The 10093-nt window shown below is 45.9% G+C and overlaps 1 non-coding gene across 1 annotated transcript; it reads left to right on the top strand.

Moving 5' to 3' along the window:
- Positions 1-211: 211 nt before the first annotated feature.
- LOC114111261 (small nucleolar RNA SNORA72) lies at positions 212-343 on the top strand. The gene has a single exon (XR_003587346.1). It is a non-coding gene; the product is annotated as a small nucleolar RNA SNORA72 (small nucleolar RNA).
- Positions 344-10093: the final 9750 nt, after the last annotated feature.

Here is a 10093-nt window from a genome sequence, read left to right as displayed (position 1 = left end):
AAAATGAAATGGAAAGATCCTCACAAAGGCACACGCTTAATAATTCAAGTAGGCTGAATAGTTCTTCCCAGACATCAGCAGTTCCTTAAATCAGCACTCTAGTGTGGCTCTCCTAACTTCCAGGGCTTTGTAAATCCAAGATTAGCTTTGTAAATCCAAGGTAGCTGCAAGCTGCCTGTCATGCATGAGGCATTAAAGAATACAACATTTGCTGTGAATATTCTCACGCTTCCAATTTTGTAATAGTTAGGGCAGGCTAAACATTCACTATATTAAGACTATGCTTGTGTCCCCAGACCTAGTTCTTTCCGTCAGTCTGGCTTTATAAATGCTGATGATAAACCAAGTCTCATTTATACAGTATATCTTATGTAGAAAAGGTCTATGACTTTAGGTATCTGGTAAACCTCAAGAAATACCAGCACAGCCAGTATAATAACTTCATCAGATAGCCATTGCTAATTTGTTGATGGCAAGTTGCCATTAAATGAATTGTGAAATTATTGTGATTCAGTTTCTAGGTGATTCTGATACCATTAGAAGCATGCCAGAATGGACTGATGAAAATGTAAATTGCACAAAAATTTTCTTTAGTAAGACTGACCAGGGCTTCCCAGGTGGTGCAGTGGTAAAGAATTCTCCTGCCAATGCAGAAGGCATGTGTTTGACCCCTGATCTGGGAAGATCCACATGCTGTAGAGAGACTAAGCTCTTGCGCCACAACTATTCAGTGTGTGCTCTGGACCCCAGGAGCCAAAATTACTGAGCCCACGTGCTGTGACTGCAGAAGCCCATCCACCCTAGAGCCTGTGCTCTGCAACAAGAGGATCCACTGTAATGAGAAGCCTGTCCAGCATGACTAGAGAAGAGTCCTCAGAGCAGCAAAGACCCAGCACAGTCAAATTAATAAATAACAATTTTTTAAAAGGACCAACCAGAACTTGTTTTTTCAACACAGCAGGTTTTGTAGACAGTCTTTTTTTTTTTAATTTTTAGTTTTTTATTTTTTAAATTTTAAAATCTTTAATTCTTACATGCATTCCCAAACATGAACCCCCTCCCACCTCCCTCCCCATAACATCTTTCTGGGTCATCCCCATGCACCAGCCCCAAGCATGCTGCATCCTGCGTCAGACATAGACTGGCGATTCAATTCACATGATAGTATACATGTTAGAATGTCATTCTCCCAAATCATCCCACCCTCTCCCTCTCCCTCTGAGTCCAAAAGTCCGTTATACACATCTGTGTCTCTTTCCCTGTCTTGCATACAGGGTCGTCATTGCTGATGAAACCAGATTCTGAGCCTCCCACTTACTGCTGCTGCTGCTACTGCTGCTAAGTCACTTCAGTCGTGTCCGACTCTGTGCAACCCCATAGACGGCAGCCCACCAGGCTCCCCCATCCCTGGGATTCTCCAGGCAAGAACACTGGAGTGGGTTGCCGTTTCCTTCTCCAATGCATGAAAGTGAAAAGTGAAAGGGAAGTCGCTCAGTCGCGTCTGATCCTCAGCGACTGCAGCCTTCCAGGCTCTTCCGTCCATGGGATTTTCCAGGCAAGAGTACTAGAGTGGGGTGCCATTGCCTTCTCTGCTATCCCACTTACTAGTTGTCAGCAAATCATAAATACTTAGGCCCCCATATCCTTACCTGTCAGTTAAGTTCAGTAAGAGAAGACCCACCAAAGGTTTGTTCTGAGCAGGAATGTAGAGCAAAGCCTGGCACAGAAGAAACACACAGTGGCTACTAGTCATTACCGTTAAAAAATCATGGGGTATATAGCCCCTTGGGTTCAGATGGGTGGGATATTGATGACTTCATTTCACAAATGGCCTTGCTAGGGACCCAGGGACACAGGCCCTGGAAATATGCACTGTCTCCCTCAGGCACACAGCCATGCACGCCGACTCACCTGCCTCTGGGCAGCCTGTGCAGAGAAGCTACGCCTGGGCCAATCAATCAGTACAGAATGGTACACCGCAGGCTTGTATACAGTTACACACAGTCATAATACGGCAGGGTCATCTCTGCCGCTGGAACACTGTGTAGACCTGTGAACCATCTTTCCTTTTCACGATTGTTATAATCCTCCTTAAAAGCTGAGGACAGACACCAGGACTTGAGCTTTAAACTTGCCCATCAAGAGCCCAGTGTTTTCCATTTGAAATGGGCAAGATGGCTCCCAGTCCTTTAGGTAAGGACTCGGTTTTTCAGACTCGCACCCCATGATTCCACAACCTCTTGGTAGGCTGGTCTGACCCAGTCACTGGAACGAAGGGCACTGGTCTCAGCTTCACCTTGGCACCTGTGCCAGGACTGACTGGTCATGTTGGTGGCCCTTGTCATTTGTGCTGTTTGCCAAGTTGAACCTCTTCCAGCTTTGTTATCTGGTCCCCAGCCTCTGCTGACCCACAGTCTTCTGCTCTCTCTCCCTGTACAAGTCAGGGTACCAGGAGCAGAGCTGCCAGATCCCTGTCTAGCCCCAGATGCAGGTTCAACCTCTTAGGAGGCCATCCAAGCATCCTTCCAGCTCTCTCCCTGCATCGTTCACTCCTTCCTGGGACTTCGGCCTGGAAGGGAAGTGGCCTCTCCCTCTAAGTCCATCATCCTCCCCATCATCCTCCAGGACGGGAGGGGTGGGGATTCCTTCTCCCTCTCTAGCAGGGCGTCCCTCAAACTTCCTCTCTTTTCTCTGTAAGCCAGTCCTTCAGGACTCAACTCAGAAGCAGCCAGGGCATCCTCCATTCTCTGTGGAAGGTCCTCTATGATCCAAACCCGTCAGGTGAGACTCTTGGAAGAGAGTCACCACACAAAACGACAATGATGAAAATCCATTGCTTTACTGTCCCATGACCACTATGTGTGTCATGGGACAGTAATGTGTGTGTGGGCTGTGTGTGTGTGTAGGGTTGTTAAATACTCACATTTCAACTTAAAGTTTGCCATAGATTTCTGAATATGAAAAGAAAAATAAATTTTAATATATTAAAGGTTCTCATCATAAGAAAATAAGTTTCAACAGTGTCTGGTGTTCACAGATGTTAACTGGACTTAATGTGATGATCATTTTACAATATATACAAATGTTAGATGATTGCATTGTACATCTGAAACTAATATAATGTTGTATATTGATTATGACTCAATTTAAAAAGAATAAAGAAGGAACCACAAATTAAAAGTCAAAGAAGGCCCTCTATAATATTTAATGGTAAAGGGAAAGTGTTAGTCACTCAGTAGTTCTTGACTGTTTGCCACCCTGTGGACTGTAGACTGCTAGGCTCCTCTGTCCATGGAACTCTCCAGGCAAGGAGGTTGGAGTGGGTGACCATTCCCTTTTCCAGGGGATCTTCCTCACCCAGGGACCGAACCCAGATTTCCTGCATTGCAGGCAGGTTTTTTACCATCTGAGCCACAAGGAAGCCCTTATTTGATGGCTAAGAGGCTACCAGATAAAGTAACTACTAGGGCTGGGCTGGAAGAAGCATAAGCTGGAATGAAGATTGCCAGGAGAAATATATCAATAACCTCAGATATGCAGATGACACCACCCTTATGGCAGAAAGTGAAGAGGAGCTAAAAGCCTCTTGATGAAAGTGAAAGAGGAGAGTGAAAAAGTTGGCTTAAAGCTCAACATTCAGAAAACAAAGATCATGGCATCCGGTCCCATCACTTCATGGGAAATAGATGGGGAAACAGTGGAAACAGTGTCAGACTTTATTTTTTTGAGCTCCAAAATCACTGCAGATGGTGATTGCAGCCATGAGATTAAAAGACGCTTACTCCTTGGAAGGAAAGTTATGAGCAACCTAGATAGCATATTCAAAAGCAGAGACATTACTTTGCCAACAAAGATCGATCTAGTCAAAGCTATGGTTTTTCCAGTGGCCATATATGGATATGAGAGTTGGACTGTGAAGAAAGCTTAGGGCCAAAGAATTGATGCTTTTGAACTGTGGTGTTGGAGAAGACTCTTGAGAGTCCCTTGGACTGCAAGGAGATCCAACCAGTCCATTCTGAAGGAGACCAGTCCTGGGTGTTCATTGGAAGGACTGATGCTGAGGCTGAAACTCCAGTACTTTGGCCACCTCATGCGAAGAGTTGACCATTGGAAAAGACCCTGATGCTGGGAGGGATTAGGGGCAGGAGGAGAAGGGGACGAGAGAGGATGAGATGGCTGGATGGCATCACCTACTCGATGGACATGAGTTGGAGTGAACTCCGGGAGTTAGTGATGGACAGGGAGACCTGGTGTGTTGCAGTTCATGGGGTCGCAAAGAGTCGGACACGACTGAGCAACTGAACTGAACTGAACTGAGGGACCTCTTTGCAGAAGAAGTTTGAAGCAAGACTGGAAAGGAAAGTAGAAATGGGGACCAGAGTCAGCAAGAAGGAAGAGCCTGTGAAAAATCCTTACAAAAACCTAAGGGGGTTGGGCTGCAGGGAAGGCTGCAGCCGTGTGCTGAGAACTAAGACTAGCTGTACAGGTAAGGCAGTGTGTGCCTGAGTGTGTCCAGGTCAGCAGTGAGGCAGTTTGGGGAACAGCACGTGGGATGGTAATGTGCTGGGGATGCAGAGGTCATGCTGGGGATGTGGAGGTCAGGGCTCACAAGTTGTTGGCAGTGCTGGACAGCCAGGCAGAGCAGAGACACACACAACTTCAGTGCATTGGGCAGAAGAGAGTCTGCACTGATAGACACATGAGCAGGAACAAGAAATCCGTGGCTGAGGAAGGGTCTTCTAGCGCAGAACTTTCTCAGCAGTGCTCAGAGTGACTCCCCGGGGTCCTGTGGTTGAGAGGCAGAATCCATCCCCTGAGGGAGAATACACTGGGTGGGCAGGACCCTGGGCTTATAACTCCTGCTGTAGCCAGACTGTTCTGCTGCCTTCCTGGTGGCGTAGAATCAAAATGAAGGCTTCATAGCCTTGACACCTTGACATCTGGTCAACCTGGGAGGGCCCTCAGCTATCTGTCCTGGTCTCCCTCCCCACTCCACTCTCGCAGATAAATTCTCCTCATCAAGAGGAAACCAGGCCCAGTTCTTGCTTATCCTTGTGTGGAGGGTAAGTTCCTGCCAGGCTGCAAAACCATTCAAAGCAACCCATCACATCGTGCTATGGGACCACGGGGTCTCTTTAAAAGAAGGAGGAGGAGAAGAAGATGATGAGTGCAAAAATACTTTAGTCAGTGGCTCAGGTATTTAGAGTGGTGGTCCACAAATGACTTTGACCACTTTCCTCTCTTGGGATACAGGTTTTGAACACAGTCACTATCCTATGGCGTCTTATTAAGCTGTAAATGGCTTGCATATATTACTGTATTACCCAGGTGATGCTAGTAGTAAAGAATCTACCTGCCAATGTAGGAGACACAAGAAACACAGGTTTGATTCCTGGATTAGGAAGATCCCCTGGAGTAGGAAATGGCAACCCACTCCAGTATCCTTGTCTGGAAAATTCTATGGACAGAGGAGCCTGGCAGTCTACCATCCATAGGGTAGCAAAGAGTTGGGCACGACAGAGCACACAAACACACAACATTCTGTATACACTGTCATAAACAAAATTTTTCAAAGAATAAGATAAAAGTTGCTACCATAAAAATTCTAATATTTTCTTTCTCCTTGTTGAGTCTTAAAAACCCATGCATGTACTAATAGTCCAGATAACTCAGGAAAAAGATGCCTCCAGGATCTTAGCCATCATGACACTATAGTGTCTGTTCAATAGAGACTATCTCTGGTTCTAAGTTCACCTGGGAAGACAAATGGTTTTACTCAAAAGGACACCATTACCACAGCTGGATGGCAGTGCAAAGTCTTGACAAGGGCTTGCTGGTCAACCTCTCAGATGCTCGCCAATAAAATGACTAAAAGAATCACGAGGTCTGAAGAAGTAAGAGAGGCAAGTCTTTTTGAGAGGCAAGTTATTTTTGCCCATTAATGTGCCTTTCCAAAGGCATTATTTTGCTCAGCATTGTAGACTTCTTTCTTATAGATGTCATAAATGTATCTAGCACAATCATAAAAATGTCACTGGGATCCAAGTGACTCAGTGTCCTCCTTCCTCATAGCTGAAATATGAGTCATATTGGATTATGACCCCCAAATTGCTTTTAAGGGAATGCTCATGTAGAAAGTCCAGGCTAGGATGCTGCCTGAAGTTTTCATTCTTCTTCATCCTCCCACCAACAAATCTATAGACCTACCAGCATCTCTATCTCTTCTTTCCTGGTACAGTGAACCAAACTGGTAAATTCCTCTGCTTGTCTTCTGGGTCCTGTCTCTTGTTCTTTTCTCAGATATTCTACTCTTCTCTATTCCTCTCTCTCCCTCCCTCCCTCTCCCACCCAGATACACTTGTTCCTCCATACCAGATTATTCATGTCAGCACACAAACCTGATCTATTTTTAAAAGACATTTCTTGACTTCTTAGTCAACTCTGGCCAGAGCCTCTTCACTTTTTGCTCCTGTTTCCTGCAAAACAGGTCGTTAGGCCCACTGTCTGAATTTAGGCACCTAACCACCCCCACCTCCTGCCATCTCTTCCTTGTAGTCCTATCTGTCCTCCATTCTCACTGCTCTACTTATGCAGTCTTGTCAAGGACCATGACCAGTGGCAAATTCAGTGGCACATCTATGTCATCACCCCATTGGACCTCTGCAGCCGTCATCACAAGACCTTTGCAGCCTTAGGCACAGTCCCTTCCTCCTTTACAGGACACATGCCTCCCCTGAGTTTCTGATACTGTCCCTCCTACCCTTCTCCCCACCACTCTGGACTCCTTTTTGGTCACCTTTGCTCTCTTCTTCACTGTCCTACACAACCTCTGCCTATTCCAACGTCTGTGAATGGACTTCAGTGCTGCCTCTCCATCTACACTCCCCGCTTAGGCCTGCTTGGTTAGTCCCACATTTGTAAATAACACCTGTGTTCTTTCTAGTCCAAAAATGTACCGTAAGTTCAGACTTCTCCTCTGGATCCCAGACTTATATAACTGATCTCCCATTTCAGTTCAGTTCAGCCACTCACTCGTGTCCGACTCTTTGTGACCCCACGAATCGGAGCACGCCAGGCCTCCCTGTCCATCACCAACTCCCAGAGTTCACTCAGGCTCACATCCATCGAGTCCGTGATGCCATCCAGCCATCTCATCCTCTCTCGTCCCCTTCTCCTCCTGCCCCCAATCCCTCCCAGCATCAGAGTCTTTTCCAATGAGTCAACTCTTCACATGAGGTGGCCAAAGTACTGGAGTTTCAGCTTTAGCATCATTCCTTCCAAAGAAATCCCAGGGCTGATCTCCTTCAGAATGGACTGGTTGGATCTCCTTGCAGTCCAAGGGACCCTCAAGAGTCTTCTCCAACACCACAGTTCAAAAGCATCAATTCTTCGGCACTCAGCCTTCGTCACAGTCCAACTCTCACATCCATACATGACCACAGGAAAAACCATAGCCTTGACTAGACGGACCGTAGTTGGCAGAGTAATGTCTCTGCTTTTGAATATGCTATCTAGGTTGGTCATAACTTTTCTTCCAAGGATGAAGCCTCTCTTAATTTCATGGCTGCAGTCACCAGCTACAGTGATTTTGGAGCCCCCCAAAATTAAGTCTGACACTGTTTCCACTGTTTCCCCATCTATTTCCCATGAAGTGATGGGACCGGATGCCATGATCTTCATTTTCTGAATGTTGAGCTCTAGGCCAACTTTTTCACTCTCCTCTTTCACTTTCATCAAGAGGCTTTTTCGTTCCTCTTCACTGTCTTCCATAAGGGTGGTGTCATCTGCATATCTGAGGTTATTGATATTTCTCCCAGCAATTTGGATTCCAGCTTGTGTTTCTTCCAGTCCAGCGTTTCTCATGATGTACTCTGCATATAAGTTAAATAAGCAGGGTGACAATATACAGCCTTGACGCACTCCTTTTCCTATTTGGAACCAGTCAGTACCTCCATTTAAATATCTTACAGGCTTCTAAAACATCAGCGACCAAAACAGAAGTCTGGTTTCCACCCTCCATGATCTGTTTTTCCATGAGTTTTCTGCACCTCATTATATGATGTTGTTGCCCACTGGGTGATCAAGATGAAAACCTAGGTGGGCCCTCTGTGTCCTCCAACCCTCCACATTCAACCAGCCATGAGGCTCTATGTGTTATTTTCTTATTGCTGCTCTAACCAATTTCCGCAGTCTTGTGGCTTATACAATACAAATTTATCATCTTAACAGTCTTAAAAGCCACTAGTCTGGCATGAATCTCCCTGGGCTAAAATCAAGGTGTCAGCAGAATTATGGCCTTACTGGAGACTGCAGTTCATGTACACATGCTAAGTTGCTTCAGTCATGCCCAACTATTTGCCATCCTATGGACTGTAGCTCAGAGGGCCCTTTGTCCATGGGATTCTTCAGGCAAGAGTACTGGAATGGGTTACTGCTGAGCCCCTGGGGAAACACAGAGGCCCTAGAGGTGGGCCCTTCCTTACTAATTCAGGCTATTGGCAGAATTGTCTTCCTTGCAGTTGTTAGACTGAGAGCCCTTTTCCTTGTTGGCTACCAGCTCAGAGTCTTCCCCAGTTTCTAGAAGCCCCCTACACGTCTTGGCTTTCTGTCCGCTTTCTCGATCTTTAAAGCCAGTGATGATGGGTTGAGTTCCTCGGATGTTTTCAATCTCTTCCATTGTGTCTCTGTGTTTCAGCTAGGAAAGAGTCTCTGCTTTTAAGGTTCCATTAGATCATCCCACTCAGGTAACCCAAGATAATCTTCCCATCTCAGGATTTATATTCTTACCTCTCCAAAGTCCTTCCTCCATCAGTTCACTTTCAGTTCAGTCGCTCAGTCGTGTCCGACTCTTTGCGACCCCATGGACTGCAGTACGCCAGGCCTCCCTGTTCATCACCAACTCCCAGAGTTTACTCAAGCTCATGTCCAGTGAGTCAGTGATGCCATCCAACCATCTCATTGTCTGTCGTCCCCTTCTCCTCCTGCCTTCAATCTTTCCCAGCATCAGGATCTTTTTCCAAAGAGTCAGTTCTTCACATCAGGTGGCCAAAGTATTGGAGTTCCACCTTCAACATCAGTCCTTCCAATGAATACTCAGGACTGATTTCCTTTAGGATGGACTGGTTGGATCTCCTTGCAGTCCAAGGGACTCTCAAGAGTCTTCTCCAACACCACAGTTCAAAAGCATCAAAAGTTCAAAAGGCCCTTGGTCCTTCTTCCATAGAAGGTAACATAATCACAGATTCTGGAGTTAGACATAGACATCTTCAAGAGGCTGTTGTTCTGCTAAACACACCCCATTTGTCCTGCACCCAACACACATCTCAGGTCAGTTCACACCTCTCTCTCCGCTCCCACCACCCTCAGCCCCCCACCATCCTTTATCACAGATCCAATGGCCTCCTCCTATTCTTTCTGTTCCCACTCTTACTTTTCCAATTCACTTCCTAGACAGCAGGCAAAATAATATTCTAAAACCTTAGATACACAGCCTTCTTCAATCTCCAGCTTAAGCCTTCACTGTATTCCCTTTCTGAGGGAAATTTTGAGACCAAAATTCAAATGCAAAGAGGTCTTTATGATATGCACCTCCCTCTTCTCTCCAGCATTCTTTCCTACCACTCAGCCCCTGGCTCACCAGACTGTGGTCTTTCCTGTTCTTGGAAGGATTCTCTATCTTATTCTAGCTCCTGAAATTCTTGGCTTTATCTCATCCTATAGGCAATAGACCGAATACTGTCTCCTCAGGTCTGCCTTCCCCAACCATCTTACCTAAACCAAACCCCTGATCTCACTCCATCCTGATTACAATCACATTACTCTGTTTTTGTCCCCTATAATTTGTATTCATTTCACCTTTCCATTTATGTATTTACGTGTGTGTTAGTCACTCAGTCATGTTCAACTCTTTCCAATCCCATGGACTGTGGCCCTCCAGGCTCCTGCTCTCTTATATATTTATATTACTTGTTTATTGCCTCCCTCCTCAAGCTGAGCAAAAATAAAGGGCCCCCATTCTATCTGTAGCTCCATCCATTCTCCACAGTGAGTGGTGGAGTGTTTCACGTCTAGCAAGCATGCCATGTTTGCTTGT

This window comes from Ovis aries, chromosome 1 (genome assembly GCF_016772045.2).
Source record: "Ovis aries strain OAR_USU_Benz2616 breed Rambouillet chromosome 1, ARS-UI_Ramb_v3.0, whole genome shotgun sequence".
NCBI classification, from domain to species: Eukaryota; Metazoa; Chordata; class Mammalia; order Artiodactyla; family Bovidae; genus Ovis; species Ovis aries.
Note: the sequence above shows the minus strand (reverse complement) of the source record. Positions and strands in the feature narration are given on the sequence as shown.